Genomic DNA, 22,365 nt, shown 5'->3' with positions numbered 1-22,365 from the left:
CTGCATCACTTGTAATTTCTTGTCCCTATAAAACCAAATTGGCTGTGTGTTTTCATTTGGTTGAGTTCTCTGGCCATGGATCTGCTTGATTCTCCTGTTTATCAGTGTATCCTCTAAATTATTATCTGGAACTTAATTCTATGTTTTCTAAATTGCTAGGAGCCACCATCTTTCCTGTTCTTTCTGCATGTGTCCATCACTAATCCTTTTGCAGACTTTTGCTTTGACCTGTGTTCTTTTTGCTCTTCCAGATACCTAATATTTTCTTTATAGTCCTTTCATGAAGATTATGTAGTCCTGTAATTCAGGACTACAATTTAAATGCAGTGATAGACAAGCTTTAATATCTAATGTAAACTGCTGCTGAAGAATTTTTTGTAGTCCATTAATGCCTCATACTACTTCCTGTAATAAAAATCATTAGTTAGTTATCTATTGAGCAAGCAGACAAAATAATGATGTATCTCTAGCCAGAGATTGGAGCAAAGATCACTGGTAGAGCAACTAGAAGCTATGCATCTAACTTTTACTTCTTTTAGCTCTGAAAGGACCTGCATATTTGTTAGTGCTTTCCTTTAGCTGAAATTTGTTTTCTTCTGTTGCTCTTTTAACTTCCTTTTAGAAGTCTGGGAGATCTCACTTGCTGTCCTCTCACTTGCAGCTGTTTCAGTTTGTCCTGCAACACTGATAGAAAACCCAGGTACCTTAGGAAGAGAACACTCGTAACAAAGTATTGGTCATCCCAAGGACTTCTTAGGCAAGACGTGTTTCCACACAGAAAAACTTTGCTACCTCTTCACCTATTTCATAAAGCTTATTCAGACAGAAAGGTTTTGAGAGCAGTCTGAACACACAGATAAGAGCTCTCAGCAGGAGTTCAGTAAGGGAAATCTGTTCGTCAGGTCTTTAAAGTGTCTTTATTATAATGAAGTTTAAAGCTGAAATTATTACTCTATTATTATTCCTGTGTTGACTTGGCATCGGTTTTCTTTCTGAGCAAGAAGTGTGCTAATCCTTCTCCATGTAACAGGACTACTCTTAGTATGTTACACTAGAGCATGTCTCATTACTCTGTGTATGTCCCAGACAACACAAGTACCTCAGTTTAATGTCATTGGAAAATTGAGACTCTTCTCCTCCACAGTACTTTAAAATAAGAAACACTTAGCAATGGCATTATGATCTCCATAAAAAACAAACACGTGTAAATAATGAAGAGGAACTAGCAGCTATAAAAAGAGGGAGTAGACATATTTCTTTGTCTGCAGAATTCCACCACAGCAGAACAGGGAACAAGCATCTCTTCCACACAGGTTAGCCTCTGTGTACCCAATTTTGGGAGCTGATTGCACAGATATGTAAAAGGTGGTCAGGGAGGGCTTTCAGACATCCCTGTTGTGTATCTGTCAGAGTTCTGCTCCCTAAGCAACTGAGTGTAACCATGATCCATTACATTCCTTGGACTTATTTTCATGCATTCTTTCTCAGAAGATACACTGTTTCAATGTCCTGGAAAATCAATTGTTGTTCTTAAAATAAAAAGGGTGGGGACACAACTAATAAAAATTGGAAAAATGCAACAAATTTCATGTAGCTGGAAGAAGAAAAAAGAAATCTATGATGTCTGAGATGCATTAGCCTGCTTTCCATTTAAACACACAGTTGGTTTTGCATGAATATTAACTGGAGGTACAGTAACAATATCCTGCTCTTTGGCTACTGTGGCAGTAGTACATTTTCCTTACTGAATTTACTAATTAGATACAATTCAAGTACAGTCTAAATACTATGTATGGTACTACACTTGGAATAATATTGTCCAGATGATGCTTTTTCTCCTGCCTGGGTAACCTGCACTAAGAAAGTTGGGTGAGTTTTTTTTTTATGCACAGCTTATTTCTCTGTTTCAGAAATGTTTCAGTAGTATCACAGGTGCTTGACAAGAAAGGTCAGAAAAATGGAATTGACTTATAATATTGGACACTGCTGGAAAGCACCTATGGATCCTGCTTCTAAAGCCTGAGAATCTTGGGGTTTTGCCACTTTTCTTATGGTCTGTGTGCTCTCAGCAGCACTCTAAGCTTTAGATCTGTCCCTAGAGTTCTGACTGGCCAGAGTGTGGGAAGAGAACAGGAGACAAAGCCTGCCTCTAGTTCTTTCTTATTCCTGGCCAGGATAGCGCTACAGTGAAAGGTTCTTCAAAGGCTATAGAAAAGGGCAAGGGTACAGAAAAGCTGAGCTTTTAACATCTTCAGAAATTAAGAGCAACTTGACTGATACTTTTGATGCCTTGAATGTGCACTTCATGGAATAGCCCTGCATGCAGTAACCCACCCAAACCACAGATACTTTGATTTGAGAATATGGAACACCTGGTCTGCTTGCCTGCTAATGAGGCTCTGGAACGTTCTTCTGTGAAACCATTTGCTGGCTTTCATAAGGGCCCCCCTTTCCTCTGCATTCATATAAACTGACTGCTTTGATTCAGAAACAGTAAAAGATTTAAGTCAATCTTGTCCACTCTGTTACATTAAGTGCAAAGGGGTCTAGAAATAATGGCAGAAAGTCATTGAACCCCAGCAAATGCTACAAATAAAAAAAATATCTAGGCTAATCAAATAATATACTGTAAGTGGGGCAAAACCCACAGGTGTCTGAGCTGTTTTCTGCTCATTAAGCTTTAGTAGCTGCATCTGGGTTCAAGTTGCTTCCACTGTTCTAGGGCTCATTAAGATCACTGTCTACACCTGTGAAATACAGATGATACTGGTTACCTCATTAATATTTATGTATTTAAATGACCAATGACGTTACATAACTGTTACTTCCACTTGACTGTTGGCTAGATTATGAGGAAAAGCAGATCTTGATAGTGAGGAAAAGCGATTAAAAGAGCCACAGAAGCCAACGGTAAGAATCTGAGTTTTAAAACAATAATACTAAAACAGAACTTACTTTTTAAAAGTATATCTACAGCTGTTTGTAGAAAGTCTGTTGCAGGCTCTGAAACTAACTTGTTAATACTTTACATCTTAAGAGATTGTTTTAAGGAAATGTGTCGGCTAGTAATACTCATCACCTGCTGTCCTAGGAAGGTGTTTAATTTGTAGGAGAGTCAAAATCCTAAAACTGAGATAACTGGTAGAAGTATTTATCGGCTCAGATGGATATATTCCGTATGTATTCATATCTGAGACTTCTAGCCCAGGGTCTGTGTTAAAGAGATTATGAAAACCACGTAGCAGAAGTAGACACCTGTTGACTGATACATTACCAGAGGTGTAACTTGTGCTTGTACATGGAGGTGAGATTACTGAATAGAAGATTTCCAGAATGAACTAGAAATGGTAGTTTGCACTTTGCCTTAGTTAATGTCTGTCCCCTGTAATGCTTTAATTAGGTGTTTCTATATAAATTCAGCTGATGAATAAGGAGAATTTCACGTGGCTGGTACATGAAATCCCACACTTGTGTTTACAGCTTTTGATATGAGATCATACAATCATAGAATATTTTTATTATAGTCTATGTTAGAGATTCATGTAAATTCAGGAATTCTTAAAATAACAAAAATTTGGTAACATATAAAGGTAATTACATTGAATTAGGAAAAATTTCTTCATCACAAGGGTTGTTGAGCACTGGGACAGGCTGTCCAGGGAGATGGTGGAGTCAACAGCCCTGGAGGTATTTAAAAGACCGTGTAGACATGGTACTTAGGGACAGGGTTTAGTGGTGGACTTGGCAGTGCTGGGTTAACAGTTGTACTCAATGATCTTAAAGGTCTTTTCCAACCTAAACGATTCTTTGATTCTAAGTAGACAAATTATACCTCCTGCATGGACGTCAGCAAACAATTCTAAATCTTTCCTCTGTGCTGCTGCTGATTTCCCAAATAATAAATATTCCAAAATGGCTTTGGGCTAAACTGTGACTTCTGAGGTGTTGCACTCCATGCTGTGCACTAGTGATTTCCCCAGCGATGCTTTGGTGTACAAACCTTAGTGTTCTTATTCTAAGTGAGTTATTTGACTGTGGTCTTGAGAATTGGTGGTTACAGTCTCTCATTTAGCCTTGGGCTATGGGCACTGCAGTTACATTAATGTGCATGTGCTTAAAAAGATTGCCCTTAAAGATTGCTGAAGGAAGACTTGAAGCTCATTTAACAGTTTCATTCTCTTGGTTTTTACTATTTTACACTCACTGCCCCTCTGCTTGGTTAATCTAGCAGAATGCCATGTTTAGAAACTTGGAAATACAGAGGTTTCATTTCCATTCATTCTTTTTCTGATAGAATATTTTGTGTTGCTAAACAAGCATGTGAAGGTTGAGGTCACTCAGTAAGATCAGGGAAGAATGCTGTTCCTTTTGTTGGTTCTAGAAATATTTGTTCCCTACTCTCCTTTTGTAATAAGTGCCAGCTAAAGCTAATTAATTATTGATCCCATGGCTCCAGCTGGTATGGAAGTGTGATTTAAAAAGCAGGATCAGCAGCTAAGTGATACAATACTGATGGAAGACAAATGTTAGTCTTCAGTTTCTGTGCTTGAGCTTGTGTGTGTTTTGCCAGTGCTTTGGAATCTTGATGGACAGTTCTTCAGTTATCTCTTGAACTGTACAGCTCCTTTCTTGAAGCTAAACTAGTAAGGTACTTTGATGTAGTGTAGTACTTTAATCACTCAGGAATCATTTCATAGGGAAAAAAAAAAGTGTTGGGAGTATTGCAAGATTCAGTGGTGGCTGGATATGGCTTGTTGGAACATTTCCTTGATGCCCAGTCAAAATAGATCCAGTAAAGGGCATTCTGGACCATTCTGCTACACCATTAGATCTGCATTTACTCCCCAAGCGCCAGCCTGGGTTAGTACTTGACCTGTACTGTGAACTGAACTGGTTAACTCTTGTCCTTTCATTAGTCTGTTCTTACGGCTTCACAGTCCAGGTCTGCTGATACCCTGTCTGAAAATGTCAGGGATTAAATCTAACTGTAAGGAAGGAGGCAATGATTGTTTCGGTGGCACATCGCTGGCTTCTGCTATGTTTGTAGGGGAACTATGGAAGACTTTTCTTCATATAGCTTTAGTGGAGTGTGCCATATTCTTTTATCTTGGAAACAATAGCTTAGATCCTGTGCAACTAAAAGCAGCAGCTTTTTTATCAAGATGTAAAACATAAGTGTCAGCTGAAAGTAGTCTTGCGTAGCCTGAAACAGAAAACATTGCTGGCAACCCGTGTGGGCAGCTGTAAGGATAGTCTCTCATTTGTCTAACATATGGGGAACGTGTAAAGGGAATATTCCATTTTTATGCAATTAAAAAAATTATTATTCCTCCTCATCTCCTGGGAAAGCATGTTTTTCACTTGGTAAGCTAGACGACAATTGCAACAATGGAAAATTCCCACACAATTGGACACTGGATCCATCTTTGTTGCTTCTTGTTTATGAGCGTGCATTTCTGCTACACATGCTCCATGCACCAAGATCAAAATATGTTTTTGCTTCATATCAGCTAAACTGAGGAGATTTTAATTAAAGGGAGCAGTGTATTTATATAGTTTTGGACTGACCGCAAATCACTTTGTAACTTTCTCAATTACAATCATAAGTTTCTGTGGGCTTTCACTGTATGGCATACTCTTCACTTTCTTAAACTTTATCGTGGTTTCCACAGTAGTATTTCCCAATATATCAATATCCTTCCCAGAAACAGATGCGTAGCAATATGGGTGGAGGGGGAAAGGCAGAACAACTGCCGTGTGATCTGCCAAGGCAGAACGACAGGCACATACTGTTACTTTGGGTGAGGCTCATGGAAAACAGTTACAGTTTTCCTTGCTTCCTTAGTAAATTCACACAGGTCCTCTTAAATGGGAGACAGCAAATTTGGAAATGGTGTTTGCGTAGCTGGACTTATTGTAAAGGAGAGGTAAGAAAACTGTGTTTCTGAACCTTCTTGCTATTTCATTGCAGTAAAAGCCAAGCTGTTGGATATTGTTCTGCAGGAGCTGTGGATGTTTTGGCAAAGCCCTGTTAATACCGCTAGCATTGGTAGTTTTTGTTTTAAACCATTGCTGAGACAAACAGGGTTCCAGACTGAAGACCTGCGTTCCACTGTCAGCATTGCTTCTGGCTTTGCACGTGATTTGGACAAATCGTTTCAGTACTGGAGGCTTCTTGTTTATAAAACTGGTGTTATACTTGTATGTATATTTTTATATATAAATACATGTATTTATAAATATTTCACTTCTGTGGAGGAGAAATGGTTTGTAAAAACAAGGTAACAAGGTAAAAAACAAAGCAACTTTGATACATTTAGTTGCTGGTTCCTTAACCTGCATTTGTATTAGTAATTTCTGTTGCTCCGTATCACTATAGTGCATCTGGACAGTTGAAATGTGAAATGTTACTGGTTGCATTGTTCCAAAATAGGGTTTGGTTTTGATATTATTATCCAGAGAGTAAAACAGGGGAACCATTGTTCTGACTGATGCTGTTGTTTTAGCTGGAATGTTGTTGTTCTACCAGCTGTTAAGATCCAAGCTGTTTTCTTTGAAAACTAAGCTTTTTTTTTTTTTAATACTCAAACCTGAATTTTGGACCTTGATCTGTATCTTCATGAAATAATTTTTCTTAGCATCCAGCTTTTAGGAATGTCATTGTCCTGTCAGATTTTGGTGTGATAGATGGTTGCATGTTCAGTTTAGGTGCCATACATGTAAATAATACTTTTGACACCCATGATAGCTCCCCTGTCACATTCTTAAACCACCCTTTATTTCTCCCAGTTTGTTCCAAATGCATTCTAAAATTATTTTTTTGTTGTTCAGGTCTAAATTTATCATCTTCCCTCTTCTATCTCTTCTGTGTATTGCGATTTTTATATGCACTAAATGTTTCATTCTATGAGGGTTGCATTGATGTGCAGTGGTGCCCCACATAGTCAAGGCAAACCCAGCAAAATCAGTTATTATTCAAAGTGATTATAAGCAGCATGAAGCCTTTACATAAACCAGGGTATCTGTCCACTCTCTTTTTCTGACATGCTATTGTCTTTCAGAAATGGCTGTATTTTGGTAATGCTGCATAGATTTTTCAGGATAGAAGTTACTATACAAACACGAGTGTTACATGACCTCAAAAATATCTATGAGCTTGAAAGCTAAATTCAGCTCTAATGAATGAAGTCCGAAAGCTGACAGCATTTAGCAATTTCACAGGCTCAGTATATTTTCTAACAAGAAAATTCATTTCTGAGACTTGTTGACAGAAACATCAAGAATGGAACTGCTGCCTTTGCCTCCACCCACCCCAGCAAAGAGTGGGGGGAGAAAAAGCAGCTCTTTATAAATAGCTCTGTTCCTGTCGTATTTGTAAATTCAGTGCTTTTTGTGTCAATGACATCACCCTCTTCTCCATGGCAACTCCCTACGATGTCAAAACTGCAGGGCACCATCAGAGAAACTTAAACCAGCAAACTAACAGGTTGATTCAAGATGATTTAATTGAGAAATAGTGCAGGGGGTGACCAGAGGTGGTGGGAAACATGAGCAAACAGGCTACTGTCAGCTCTGTTTCTCTGGAAAGCTTGCATCCATAATGACTGTCTCCTAAAACTCTGCCCCATCTCTTCTTTTTGTAAGTCCTTGTCAGGAGGAGGAGGTGGGTGGAAGGCAGGCAGGCATCTTCCTTGCCATCTCTGGTGTGTCTGGAGAGAAGCACTACAGGTGACTAAGCAGGAGGAGCATGACTGACTCAGTCCCGAGTTATTTTCTCGCTCCCCTACTCCACCCCCCACCCCTTTTTCTGTTTGTTTTTTAGCTTTCACCCAACAGCTTGTATTTTTCCCCAGGCCCTGATGAGAGAGGTAAGAAAGCCTGCTGCTAATTCTAACATTCACAAAAATGTGCTTTTGGTTATCCAGGTGAGGAAGTAAAAGCCAACTCTAAAAGCAAGAAAAATGAATTGTCTCTTGGATACAACACTTTTATCTTAAAAAAAAAAAAAAAAAAAAAGTAATTCTCCTTTCTGAATGTTGTCCAGGAAATGCTACAGTAACTGACATGCCAGGAAATTGTAAATAACTGGCTTCTTTATCAGGCAACCTATGGAAAATACTTAATTGCCTCACTGGCAACCCTGCTGGTTTTGACTTGATTTCTAAACGGACTGCAGTGGGGGGAAGCTATTTCACTTGCTGTCTTGATTACAGGATTGGATTCTGCTGGGTTCCATTTGGGACTCAAGTAGCAGGAACATAATGGTTACATCTGGAGAGTTTCAGTCAGTGTAAACTGTCACTGCTTCAATCAGCTTAATAAATCTATCCTAATTTACATCCCTATGAAGTCTAAAGCCTTAGAACAATTTACTTTCCTTCTTCTGCAGGGTGCCATGAGATCTGTTGCTGAAATTTAGCCTGCAGAAGTGTCAACTTGATATTATGTTTTGCATTTTTGAAATTGCATGACATGGACCCAGGCAAGTTATGCAAGATCAGCACAACGCCCACAGAGTTCTTATATCCAGAGAGGGACATGTCAATGCTTACCAGATTGGTAAGTAACACTTTGGTTTGCCTGAGCAACGGAGTAACACTTTATTTGCTGCTCATGGTCTGCAGTTTATACCTCTAATAGGGTACAGTAGTCTTTAATCAGAGATTCTCGAAGTGTGAGGCTTTGTTATGTCTGTTAACTCCCTCCCCACCTCGGAGTGAAGTGGTGAAGCGCAAGTCAGCCATCCTGTGATTTTGAGGCTTACTTGAGGGGAAATGCACGTATAGTCTTTATACACTAGCATCTTGATTAGTATCTTGCTCTTGCCTTTTGTGCAAAATGTCACTCAACACACAGTCCCATCCTCTTTGCTGAGATCACAGCATCAGCCCACAATAAAAAAAGGTCCCAGAAAACATTGATTCACTGCATTTACAGAATCTTGGTAGCGGTATGTGTCTACAATGAGATCTCATCAGTTTTAACGGAATTTATCACTGTGGTCTCCTCTGTCCTTCAACTGTGAGGATATTTTACCTTCACTGAATTTCTTCTAACACCTCTGCCGGCTGCCAGAAAGAGGGGGCGTGTTGGCACTCTGATACACTCCTCCACGGCAGCTGGCATTGGGGTAGTGCTGGTGAGTAAGCAGCTGCAAGCTTCGTGTGTTTGCATGTGTATGAGACTGAACCAGGATCTTTCTGAAGAAGCTTTGAGATGAAATTGCTGAGAATTTTTGCCTGAAGCAAGGGATGTTTCCCGTGTTTAAGACAAGCAGCAACATGCAGTCAGAAGGAAGAAGGGACTGAATTCACTCCAGAAGTATTTTTCAGAGATCTTTTTTTCAAGGTAAGACTGCTGTTGTGGGAGGTAGATCGGGCAATAGGGTCTGGCATTCTGAACACTAAAACTGAGATGACTTCTAAAATTTTTTTACCTTGCCAAGCTGTAGAACTGAGATAAATGTCTGATGTTTCTGGCACTCCTTTTTTAGGCTGGAAATTTAAATCAGCCAATAAGAACTAATTTTCTGAGGTCTGAAGCCATAAAAAAGGGGTGGGGGGGAATACTTTTAACACTGCCTTTTGCCTGCCTGTATTCTAGTGGTGAATAAATGCCACTGGTTGTCCTTCTAAATCAGGTACTTAAATAGTGGAATGATGGGCATTGTAGGAGCAGGGTGTAAATGAAAGTAAAATTTAGTAAATAGACATGAGCTTATGATTTATTAATTTTTTAGTGCTTTTAAACATTGGTAGAGTATTTGTTCTGTAGGAGGTAAAATGAAGATGGTTTCCTGCCTTGGGAACTTGAAATCAAAGTTTTTTAGTAGGCTTTATTTGAAGAAATGCTATTGAAATAAGAGGAAGGAGATAGGATACTTTTTAAAAGTATCTATTTGAGTTACACCTGAACAACCAGTTTATCACTGTTGAAAACTATTTGTGGAGAGGCCAGAAAGTAGTAGAGAGAGCTCCTTGTCCCAGCTGCAGGCAACTTGCTTAAAAAGCATTGTTTAAGGTAGAAAAAAAAAACACCTTGAATGTATAGAGATGGCTATGGAAAAAACTGGTGAGTAACATCTAAAAATTTTTATCATCAGTATCCCCTCCTCCCCAGTATAAACCAGAACCTGAAACTCCTCCTAGCTGGGAACCCTCCAGACTGAGAACTGTATGCTTAGGTTGCGGTGTATAAATTATAGTCCTTGATGAAAGTATAGCAGAGCGGCAATCTTACGAAGGTGCTGGAGCCATTAAGGAATGCACTTGCTGAGCCTGGAAGTGCAGGGCAGAGTGTAGGCGTGAGCCTACCCTTTCTCTTTGCGTGCTAATTGAGCTAATACTTGTCTGCAGTTCCATTTTGCTCTTGGAAAAGGAATAAAATCTGCTCATAAAAGCAAAGACAACTTATGTTTAGGGAAGTCAGTGTAGTTAGCAAACCTTTGCACCTAGAGCTGAGACGGAAGAAAAAGCCTTGTCAAGTCTGTGAGAAGTGAAATTAAAATGATCTCTGACTTGTTGCCGCCTCTTCCCTTTGCTATGCAAGGTAAGGAACGGAGCGGTGCCTAGAGGGGAAGCTGTGCTCTATGGAGGCTGCAGAGTGGGAAGGTGAGATTGCTTGGGGAAGGGTACTTGTGCCCAGTATTCATGCAGGGAACGACAGCCAGGAGGGTGCTTGGTGCCAGCAGTCATTGCGTAACTTTATGCTGTCTCCGCAGCTGGCTTTGCCAGGCGCTGGAGCAGTTAATGCAGTTGGATGCTGTTGCTGCAGTTTGATTCCACTTTGTAGAAACAGTTGAGATGAGGATATTCCTGCCAGCTTCACAGTCAGGAGTCATCAGTTCTGCCTCTGACACTTGGGGAGCATGAATGAGTAACTCCTAAAACATTAATCTAGGGCAGCTTCCAAGAATACTAAAGTCTGGAATACATTGTGATCCGATTCATTATCCAGGGACAACAAAGACTTTGAAGAGGTGTTTACTCAGTGTGTGGACATACAGAGCTTCAAACTCCCAAAGAAAACCTGTCTTGGCAACTTTGAGTAGTGTATTTGGAGAGGAGAGACGCAACATCAGAGGGCAGGGAGGCAGCGGACTGACTACATGCTGGAATGCAAGCAAGGCTATAGGGGAGCGGGGAAGCTGAAGAGGGACAGTATCAGCAACACACTGTGGGCTCGTGCAGGAGGCAACATGGCTTTGGGGGGTGTGGAAGTTGCTGCTGCTTTTGGCAGTGTCACTTGACATCAATTTGAACTGCTATTCTGCATAACCAGTGTTAGGCACTGTATTGCCTTCCATGTGATGGTTCTTTACTTTAGTAAGATCTTGTGTTTCTTTTTGGTGGGAGAGGGGGCTTTTTGCAGTGCCTGAGAGAAGAATACTGGTGGAGAATACAAAGCACAGCAAGCTAGATAAAGGTGATCCTAATTGAGGAGGAGGATTGGTATTTAATTAAAACTACTGCTAAAAACTAGGCTCTTAGTAGTAAAATAAATAATAGCAGGACATGAGTAATTCCTCTCGGGGGAATGTCGGAGACAAAATTACACTAATGTAATAATAAAAGGGGCCTGTGTGCAATTGCTCGGAGGAATAGTAACAGGATAGAATGATTTTTCACTGCTGAGAAGTTCAAATGTGGTTCAAGTCAAAAGGGACTGAAACCTGTTAAAACACATGCTCCTCAGAGCTCTTGGGCCATTTCAGAAGGCAGAGTTGTCTGAGTTACAGAACCTGCTGTTGATGCTTTACTTGGCAATCCCAGCAGAGAGGCAGGAGACTGAGCTCCTTCTCTGCTTTATCGAATGATGGCAAGTTAAGCGTGCTGTTTGCACTCCTGCTGCTCAGTCAGTCTGTTTTCAGTGAATTAAAAATAAGTATTTCAGGCCCAGACTTAGGACAACCGAGCCATGTGTCATGCATCTGGAGGCAAGAAAGGACATTAAACCATCTTTTGCTTTCTTATTTCCCTCCCACTCTGTATTTCTAATTGTGAAATCATTTCAGAGCTCTGTCTGCATTCCTCAAGCTGTGATGCCCATTCTGGTAAGGTGGTTAAATAGCATAAGCTCATTAACCATTCTCAACTGAGTAATATACAGTGACATAAGATAATTTCTTTTCCATAGCTGGCTTGCATTGTGCTACACTTGAGTTTTTCTTTCTATTTCATCTTTGGCATTTCTATGATGTCCATCTGTTTACCAGATAAGGTTTAGAAAAAATGGAAAAGAAAAAAAAGAATCATTCCATAATACAGAAAAAAAAAAAAAAAGATACACAAATGAGTGTAAAAGGGATTTAACAAAGAGCAGAGGTATTGGGACACTGGAATGAGAACTGCTGTTGCCCAAGGCAGGAAGGTGAGAGAAGATCCTGGATACTTGGGGGCTAGAAAAGCAGGTAGTAGAACCTTTTTATTTTCTTCCTCCTTTCCTCCCCACTTACCCCAGCCAGGAAAAAGAACCCAGCTACACCCACCCCACCCCCCAAAAAAAAACCCCAAACAACCCTCTCTAAAAAGAATTCATGTTCCTCTGCACTTGCTTAAATTCTAGCAAGGAATAGCACTACTTCAACCGAAAAGCACTTTGGAAACAGTTGGTTGGCGTATTTTTTTGTCCTGCAGGTTGCCAAGTGGGAGGGAGAAGGCCTTGTGAATCCATGAGGCACTCAGGTGCAAAGCAGTGCTTTGCAGGAGACAAGCAAGCCCCCAAAAAAACAAATGTAGTCAAAGGAAAGAGTAAGGCAGTAGTGGTTTGTGGTAGATAATGGAAGGTAATTCATAGTCTGCTCTGGATAATCATTGTAGCCGACCTACAGCCCTGAGCAGTGTCATTGCTAGTGGAGACCCAGCTGAGGCACTGCAGTCACTGGCCGTGTGCAGGTATCCTTCCGGTATGATCCAGATGTCCTTTAAACACCATTGTATAAAAAAGATGGTTTAGCTCTTAAAATGTAACTTACAGTTTCAGACTGGTAAGCAAACATACTTGGCAGTTTCAGTGGAGACAAGTGTGTCTATGATCTAATAACGTCAACTTGATGGCTCTGAGCTAAATTGTTTTGCCCCTGAGAAGCTGGTTAAGTGGGACTGTCTGTGGTGTCAGTGTGATCTTATTGCTGGCCACCTAGTTTTCTGACTTTCCTCTCTACAATGTACAATGCCTTATAAACAACGATGTTTTCTTATAGTCTGTCACCTTTTTCATTGAGATGAGAATTTTCCTGGATCTCGCTTACTAATCTCTTCTAAATTTGATGTTTTAGTAAAGACAGTACTAAACAGGCTGCAGAGCCTTGGTTGTGTTACCAAAAGAGTATGGATCAGGCCACTGTCCTCCCTGCTGTGATGTGGGTACGGTTTTTTTCCTCCCCTGTGTAAACCTTTGAGTCTTTCTTCAAAGCTATGACTTTTCGAGGCATAGCAAGAGCTGAGGGTCTTTTACAGTGGAGCAGAAGAGCTGTGTTTAGATGGGGAGAACATGTATGAAAGTCTTTCCTTAATCTGGAACAGAGGGGTTAATATGTGTAGTGGCCAGAAGGCACAGAGCTTAAAATAACCAAGATCAGGATAATTTGGCTTTAAAAACCATCTGGGTCTTGATTGAGTGCTCATTAAAATTATAGTAGCCTTATGATTGGCCTCTGGAAGAATTAAGCAGGGTGTTACACTTTATAATGACTACTTTGGACCTTGTCCGTGAAAGTACATAAATGCATACAGTAACGTTAGAAATTAACTTCTTTCCTGTAACGTACAGCTTGGAATAAGACTGTTTCTAGCATTTGTGGAAGCCAGTGAAAAAACTCTGGTTCCAAGGGGCTTTGGATTGGGTCTGAAGAACAGATGTTACAGCTGACTCTGGAAGGAAGTCTCTGGGCAAGTCATCTTTGGAGCTGTTCGTGCTACAGCAAGCTGTCCACTTTGGGTACACACATAATTAATTTGCAGAATTCAGAGCTCCTGAGTGTGTAGTGAAAGGTGTGGAAAATCAGATTGCAAACCTGGATGCTGTTATGGAATATTAGGGCCATAAAATGAGAATGCATGCTGTGTTTATTTCATTAGAAACCTAAATGTATCAAGTAATGTCACAAGTAGTTTAGATCTTTAGATCTTTACCACCTCAGCAACCATAGATGATGTTGTTAGACGAGATGCTCCTGTTTGTAACTGCTACTGAGGAAACTTCTGGATTTCTGACACTTTATTATAAAATATGCACTTTTTGGTGTTAACAGAGAAGAAAATGCTAATTCTGTTGCTTGCTCCTGTATTAGGAATTTGCAAAGTTCTTTGGGCTTTTGTGTTCTTTTCCAAGTTCTAAATATGTTCTCCCTAAGCATCTGCATAATAGCAGCCCAAGTGACTTAAAAACTGAGCCAATAACTCATTTAAGGAACATTGCCGTTTATTTCTCTGTCATTAAAAGGTAGGTTTTTAAAACAGTCTCTTAGAAGTCAGGGTCACCTAAATTATCTGGCTACTTCTAATTTGTTTTCTGTGACCACCTTCATAATGGGTTGTGGCTGTTCTTGGATGAGATTGCTGTTTGCTGAAAGAAGGAAATGAAAGAATTTTCCAGATCACTACCCAAGTATTTCTGTAGGGAATCTTTGCTTAAGCACTTGGGCACAACTGTTAGCCAGGCTTTCCGTTTTCATCAAAGTTCTGAAGAACAAAACAAGAAAATGCTCGTTTTGAGTCTTAACAAGCATTTGTTTTTAAAGGTCACATATGGAAATGAACTAAGTTAATACTTTTTTATATGAACACGTTTCTCTGAATTCATTTATTTATAGAATTTATTTGGCACTCCAGAGAGTACGTGAACAAGAAATATGCTTTTTGAATTAATAATTTGATGAGTGATGGTTAAGGAGAAGGTTAACAGATTTTTTTTTTTCACTTATTTTTACAATGCCATCTTCAGAATCTCTGGATCTGTAGAATAGGAGACATACCATTTTATTTACAGTTTAAATGGTTATGTCTCTTGTTGCTCTATTCTTAACTTCTTTAATTATTATAAATCTTCAGAAACTAGATATTTATTTTAATATATATGTATAAGTGGATTAGTTTCTGGTCTTCCCTTGAAGAGGATTCTGGTTCAGTTGTTCCACTATGGTTTGACTCCTTACAGCAGCCAGCAGGACCCAGACTTGTTCAAAGGAAGGACATTTGTTATGATTGCAGCCAAATGCCAGCAGGTCCATGTGGTCAGGTGGACTGTATGACTGTTTAATTTGGGCTCTGTCAATCATGGAGTAGGGTTTTGGTATAAAAATGCTTTTACAATACCAGAAACAGCTGGCATGTTTCAGTTCTTTGTAACACGCATTGCCTGACTGTGTACACGTTTTAGTTTCTTATTGTGGAATCTGACAGCATTAATAATCACACAAATGTTTTGGGTAGTTTTGAATTTTTTTTAAATGGAGGAAATGGTGGTTGGAAGCTTCATCCTGTGTCTGCCAGGCTGTGTTCTGCTGAAACAGTGTGCCCCAGAGCAGCCAGCACCTTATTCTGTCTTTATGCAAGTGTTTAGGCTATCATAAATTGCAGCCTGAATGAAGACCGAAGGAGAGAGCTGAGGATAAAGAATGTAAAAGGCTTCTCCAGGTACCAGCAGGAAAGGCCAAAAATCACTCTTAGGGGAGGTAGCAATTAACAACTTTTTCTCTTCCCCCTGCTGTAGAAGTTAGTACACAAGACAAGGATGTCATAGCTAATGTATTTTTTTTACGCTACATAAATAAATTTCTAAGTGGTGATTATAACCATTTAACCCTCTGCACCCTGTCCTGTGGACTCCACCGCATTCACAGCTCACGGAGATAAGGGAAGGTGAGGGCACAGTATTATGACGTGCTTGTTTCAGTGGCAAGACAAGATGGCCCTGTTCCTGCATTGCTGGTCACTGGCTTCTGAGTTGTGGTGGCATGACTGTTTGCGCAGCTGAACTGTATGCCAGGCTGCTGAAAGAATCTGAGTTTTAAAACTATTATTATTATTAAAGCCGCTACAGGTTTAACCCTTAACCTACCTCCCATTTCCAGTAAAACCGAAAACTTTTTGATGCAAGTGGTTATATTTGTTATCTGCATGGTGTGGTCTGCAGGCAGCTGCACAGTGGTACCAGCACAACTAGGGGAAACGAGCTACAGTATAAAAGTATGAATGAGCGGTGAGCAGCGGTGCTCAACAGTGAGAGGAAGGCAAATGCTTGCTCCAGTTTCAGCAGCTGGAGGGGGTTGAAGATAAATTTTGGATACTCATCCCCTGGAGGGCATAGAGATAAAGTTTTGGACGCTCATCCCCATTGCAATGGTCAGCCCTTCCTCTTTTCTCTTCCTTGGATTCCATTCAAGCAGCTGCTCTCTGCCTCTACCAGCCTTCCCCTGAAATAAGGTACCCATACAGCACCCTCCTGCACCTGCTGTAGGGTGGCTGCTGCTGGGAGGGTGACCGTGACACCCGTTCCCCGGCACAGGATTAATGGTGCAGCGCTCTCAGATGGGCTACATGCGTTCAGCTGCTTAAGGCTGTGTTGTCTGTGAGGGCAGTTTTTCCCTGCCTCCACACGGCAGCAAGTGGGACGGGAGCTCCTGCGCTGCACAGAGCCACGTGGCTGGGTTTTGACAAGCACAAGTTCCAGCCCTCAAATTATTCTGGGCTCTTGAGAGTTGGGTTTGAATAATGTACTCAGAGGTAGAGAGTGACTAATAACTGCAAATGTTGTTAGACTTTTGCTACCGTTATTTTAGCCACTAGGAATTCTCTGAATTCTGGTTAATACTTTTGCAATAGCTGACTGGCCTAGTTATTCTGAACAGAAGCTGTAGTCTCTATTTGTCTTATGTCAGCCAGGGATTTCAATCTGCATTTCTATAGCATCTTTAAGGATCGCAGCATGCTTGAAAAAACGACAGATTAAGCTGCCTCTGTTCTGTGGGAGTTAAGCATTGTCACAGTCATTTTACCAGTATGCAAAATGACTTTCCCAAGGTGACCTGGTGAAGCTGTGGAAAAGGTAGGCTACGCTGACTTTCTGCTGTGATGTTGCCGTTGCAGGGCTGATAGCCCTGACTTTTGTGGGAAGCAGCAGATACACCTTTTGTGGAGGGTGGCATAGACTTGTCTGGTAGAGCATGACGTTACTTCTATTATAACCTAATATGTCTGTGAATTTTTGCAAGTACAAGATCTGGAAGAAGTGTGAGATGGCTGTGATCCAAGCTGCATTGATATTATCTGCAGGGAATGTCTACCAAGCCACAGGAATTTAACCAGTAGCAAAATAGCATGTGCTGTGTTCAGGTGATGCTCTTGAGCTTCAACTTCAACTTCTCATCAGTGTGGGAGTTAAAATTTCTAAAGAGTCTTCTGTTTTCTCTCTTTAATCTTAATCTGCTTTCTTGCCTATGTTCTCATCCCTTGCTGCTCCAGCTTAACATTCTCAGCCTGGCAGAATTTGCAGGTCCCCGTGCTGCTTTCTTGGTGGCCATGCCTTGCTCCACCGTTGGAGTTGCCTGGCCCAGGAGAGCTGGCTGTGATTCTGCCCTGCTGCTGCTGAGAGCCTGAAGCAGCACAGATTTTCTTCTTTCATGTGACCCAGCATGCGCTGTATTTGTCAGTGGCGATGTGGTGAAGAGGGACCCCGAGCATGACACTGCCCTGCCACATTTGAGCGTGGGGATGTGTCCTGGTCTATAACAGCACTTGGCAGAGGTGATGAACTCTCTAAAACAACTTCCAGTTCTTCAGCTCTGGTGTGTTTGGGTTTTTGTTTTGAATTGGGCCAAAAAAAAAATGTGAACTGGATTAGTCTGTAAATGTTGGAGACAGTTTCAAGCGGACTGAATGAGCTCATGCATTGGGAGTGCAGATGAAGCTTTGTCCTGCTGCGATTTCCAGGATGCTGCCTTTATAATGTCAGCAATGCATAGTAAGCAGGAGGATAACCCTAACATTAGAGCTGGCAATCCAAATAGTGCTCTCTTGAAATTTTCTGCTCGCTCTGAATGCAATAGCCTTGGGGAAAGGTAGCTAAGCTGTAAGCATTTATTTAAAGCGAAACTGCCTCTGGATTGCGCCCTCCTTATCTCCAGTCCTGGCTAATGTCATGTGTTGATTATGAGACTTGCAGACTTGATTCCTATCTTGCGCTTCCTCCCACGGGTTGATGCTGATGCTTTGTGAATTTGCAACACACCCTTTCTCCTAGTGACCCCTTTGTCCCAATTGCTGGTGTATTTTTTCACGTCCCTGGCCATCTTACTCTGGATTTCAAGAGCCATGAAAGAGAAGGCCCACACTGCTTTGATGGCAGTGCATTTGTGCCTCCTAGCAAATCCCACTGTTCAGAGGAGCCCTGCTAGAAGGTCTAGCTCTGAACCACAGCCTAGCTCCACAGGTGGAATTGCCTTAGTTCTTACTGGAATTTCCTGAGTGTGTCAGATTTACTGTGCCTTGGTATTAGGTCTCTCCTGGAAGCTTTGTTGAAGCAGGTTAAATTTTTCTTAACAGCATGCCTAGTTCCCACAAGCTCCAAACGGGTGGCCGTGTACATTTCTCTTGGCTAAGGTAGAAAAAGACATTGTATATGGTAGAGTTGGCACTGATGTCTCAAATTTTTTTTTTTTTTTTAAGATTAGAAATGCCCAGTTTTGCTTTCTGGCATAGTAAAATGTTGAAAAGGGTTTTTTTTTTCTTTCTCAAAATTCTGCTCTGGTAGAGGTGAAATGGGCTTAAACTGAATCTACTGCAGCAACAGCATAGGACACGAGGTGCTGATGCTTTCCTGCTGCAGTGATGTGGATGGGCAGGGTGAGAAAAGAGGCAAGATCAGCAGTTTTGATCTGAAATTTGCTACGCTTTGTGTCTGGGGAGGGGACATGGAGTACGGAATGGCCTTTGCTGTGTAGATAAATCAGGCAGTCTGTGATGCAAGCATTTAGCCAGTGTACCCTGCAGCACTTCTTCCTTGCCAGTTATGGCTGCTATAGCTAAGAGACAGGACCTGAATGAGCAACACAGAGTATAGCAAACGTAGGAGGAGCGGGGTGTGTATGCGTGTGTTTATATAAATGTGTGAGCATAATTATTTATATTATCTTGTGCAATTCACTAGGTAAGAAGGGAGCAGTGGGCAGGGAAGGAGCAGTGAAATGTTTAATAGAGGGACAATTGCTAAAGGAGAAAAATAGAGATGCATCACTTCTACTGGGAAATTTTTCTTCAAAGTGTTTGGGACTGCTGGGACCAAACTTGTGAATAGAAAGATTGGAAAATGTCCTAAATTTTCATTAAGATTGTAGGCAGCAGAAGTTCGCACCAACTCAAAGCTGCCTTGGTTTCATCTAAGCTTGTGTCTTGACAAGTAAAATCAGGCTCTTCCATTTATAAAGAACTTGTGTCTTGTTCTAGAAGACTGTCTTAGCATGTAAGCCCATGAAATATAATACTTATGCAAATCTGAAGCCAGTTCCAAGCCTGGGTGACTCCTTGTAGAATATAAACGATGCTTCTCCGTGACACTCCCAAGCTGTCGCTGTGCAGACTCTTGCCGGCTGGCACACCAGCCAAGCCCAGATGAGCAGATGACCATGGTTGTGTGCGCTCAGTGGCGTTTCTTCCACACCTAGCAGGACTGTGCTCTGTTTCCTCGTTTCTGGTCCTCTACCATGCTGCTTCTGCCCTGCAATTTCCAGTCTTTTGGAGAAAGAATGCTGCCCCTCTCTCTTGATTAGTTTGTTATTTGCTACTGTTAATGTGAATTTTCCCTTTTTTGGTTACATCTGTCTATGGGGCCTGTCCCATTGGAGGAGACGAGCTAATTTCCAGACAGAAAGGAACCTGGCTACTTTTATTTCCTATACCCTAGGGATGCTGCTGCGAGGTAGCAGGCAGGAAACTCCATGTCTTTGGCAGGCTCTGGCAGGCAAGGACCTGCAGTCTAAGGTAGAAGTGGTGACGGCACTTTCAGGAAACAGCCTTCCACAGCTTAGCTAACAGTTCTGGAAATGAGGATTATGAATCTCAGACCATCAGCTACAATGCCAGGGTTTCCTTTACATTCTCTGTATGAACCCCGGTTCTGTTCCTTCTCCGTCGTGTTGCTGTAGATCTCGTGCATTCCAGCGAGATCTGTGACTCTAGTTGTTGTACAAAGATACTGCAGCCTAGTTAGGCAGGTTGAATGGATAGGAAGGAAAATGGGAATGGGGGAACATGGTGAGGTCACGGGGCTGGCCTGCCTCTGCTGGACAAGCCGCTCCTGCAGAAATGATGACAGCCTAATGATTACTGGTATCATGTCATTCATTTGTTTTAAGGGCAGTTCAGCAAAACCAATGCTAAAAAAAACCTTAAAAAAAAATCACAGGGGTGGATTTGTAAAGCTTTTATCCCTGCTCTTTGGACCTAAAAATATCTTAGGGTTAAGCCAGCATTGTTAGTGGTTTGGAGAGGCCAAGAGCCCTCTTTATTTGCAGTGGAGAAAGAGCAGCTAATGGGTTTACTGCCATAAACTCTGACCTGTCCTGGGCTGTAATCCCCAAAGCATGTCCTTTAATGGTGCTCCCTTCTACCTATGCCCATCCGCCACTGCAAGTGATGGAGCCGGTGTCCTGCTGAACACAAGTCACTTATGGAAATGTCTGTTTCCAGGAGTGGGTAAACCCTGAGGCGTGAGGCAAGGCAACAGGATTATAGGGTGATACCAGACTTCAGACCTGGCGGCACTGACTCATGCCGAGTGACTGGGGAAGAGTAAAAGTGCCAGGTCATGTGCTGCTCATCTGCAATGCAAATAAATTGGTGAATTCTTCTATAGGTCAGCCATATAGCAGGCAATCAAAGCTTTTTTTCTGCTGGGAATGACAAGGAATTGGTGGCAGGTCCTGAAATCTGCAGCCAGGTGACACGGGTGGAGATGTGGGGATTCATTAGGAGCTGCAGCAGCTCGAGGCCCCGAGGCTGTGGAGCCGAGAGAAGAGCTAACGAGCAAGTCTGAGCTTAAATAAGTCAGCAGTGAAGTGTGTGTGTGGAGGGGTGGTGGTGTAAGAAAGGGTGGAGGGGAATGGGAAGTGATCTCCCCAAGGGTCTTGCCTGAGACCCAGCAAACCTCGGTGCCCACGTGTGACTGAGCTCTTTCCCTCTCTCATTCCCTCTAGGGACCAGAAAAGGAGAAGACGGTGAGGAGAAGGCAAGGTGGTCCCAAGAGACTCTGCTGCTGGCATCTGTCGTTTTCCTTGGAACAGGAATCTGAGGCTTCCCCGCGCCGTGTGCTTCTGTGTCCCATCTGCTACCACACCCTGAAATCAAACTCGGCAGCTTAGGTGAACCAGGCACTGTACAAACATGTCAGACGTGCCTCCACCCCTTTTTCTTCTCCCGCTCTCTCCTGCCGTCTTTCTTGCTCAAGTTTACCGGTGTGTCAGCGGATTCTGGTGGCAGAGCATTCCCACCTCCCCTCTGGTTACGGAGCAATGAGGAGTCAGGGGTAAGCTCCCTCCCACAGATCTGGGGGTCGGCATTGACTTGCTTGCTTTAAAGCAATGACGGCACCGTTCTAATGGCCGCTGTTTCGTGCGATTTGTTTCTTCTGTTTACAGCGGACTAGGTTTGTCAGTTTAAACTAACGTCTTCACTCCCCAGTGGCTGTGCTGCTACGGCTTAACCCCTTCCCTACGGAGCTAAGCCTTGCCACTGCCAAGGATTAGCTTAATGATCACACGCATGTTGGCAGTGCCAGCCTAGGGCAAAGTGAGAGGGGAATGGTTCCGGGGGTCGTACAATTTTTTCTCTCAAGGGATGGTTCTGGAAGGGAAGAAAAACTGGGAGCTGGATTCCTTTGGGAAGGAGTTTACTTCATCTTTATGCCTATAGCCCAGCAACATCATCCTCCAATCGGCTCTGCTGCATGACAGTGGGAGAGTTTCCCTCCAGACCCTCTTTCTCCTCTCACTTGGAATTGTCCTCTACCGGCATTGTTGCAGCAGGACTGCCAGTAAGATCTTGCATTTATTGCTTTCTGGTGTCTTTTTAGGTGGGCCAGTGTATGGGTCTGTGGTGCCTGGGGTTGAGCAATTTACCCTATTGACACCCAAGACGACGGGGAATGCGGAGAGGAAAATGCATTGTTGAATCTTGCAGGGTGCCGCTCTTAAAACATTGGGGTGAAGTAGGGGTTAAAAATTACTCCGGATGATGCTTGAGAAAGCAGACAGCATGTCAGGAACATGCATGCTTATTGCCTTTATGCGAGAGATAGCAATATCTCCTCTTAAGTCTCTTGTATCTGCAAGGACCCTCACCGTATCTCACTGAGAGGTCTAATTGAGTCACC

General features: G+C 42.0%; 1 protein-coding gene across 7 annotated transcripts in view; it reads left to right on the top strand.

The window, feature by feature from the left end:
• Positions 1 to 1,302: 1,302 nt before the first annotated feature.
• The window catches only part of LOC308070671 (serine/threonine-protein kinase PAK 6-like), a 53,181-nt gene continuing 32,118 nt past the window's right edge, over positions 1,303 to 22,365 (top strand). For 3 of the 7 annotated variants that reach the window (XM_080405024.1, XM_080405027.1, XM_080405023.1), the window contains exons 1-2: positions 1,303 to 9,348; positions 21,191 to 22,026. The gene's annotated coding sequence lies outside the window, so the exon portion shown is untranslated. The remainder of the gene's footprint in view (positions 9,349 to 21,190; positions 22,027 to 22,365) is intronic. The other 4 variants (XM_080405028.1, XM_080405026.1, XM_080405025.1 and 1 more) reach the window with 3 other exon arrangements.

Source organism: Falco punctatus (genome assembly GCF_963210335.1).
Source record: "Falco punctatus genome assembly, chromosome: 10".
Classification (NCBI taxonomy): Eukaryota; Metazoa; Chordata; class Aves; order Falconiformes; family Falconidae; genus Falco; species Falco punctatus.
This window is presented reverse-complemented; position numbering and strand designations above follow the sequence as displayed.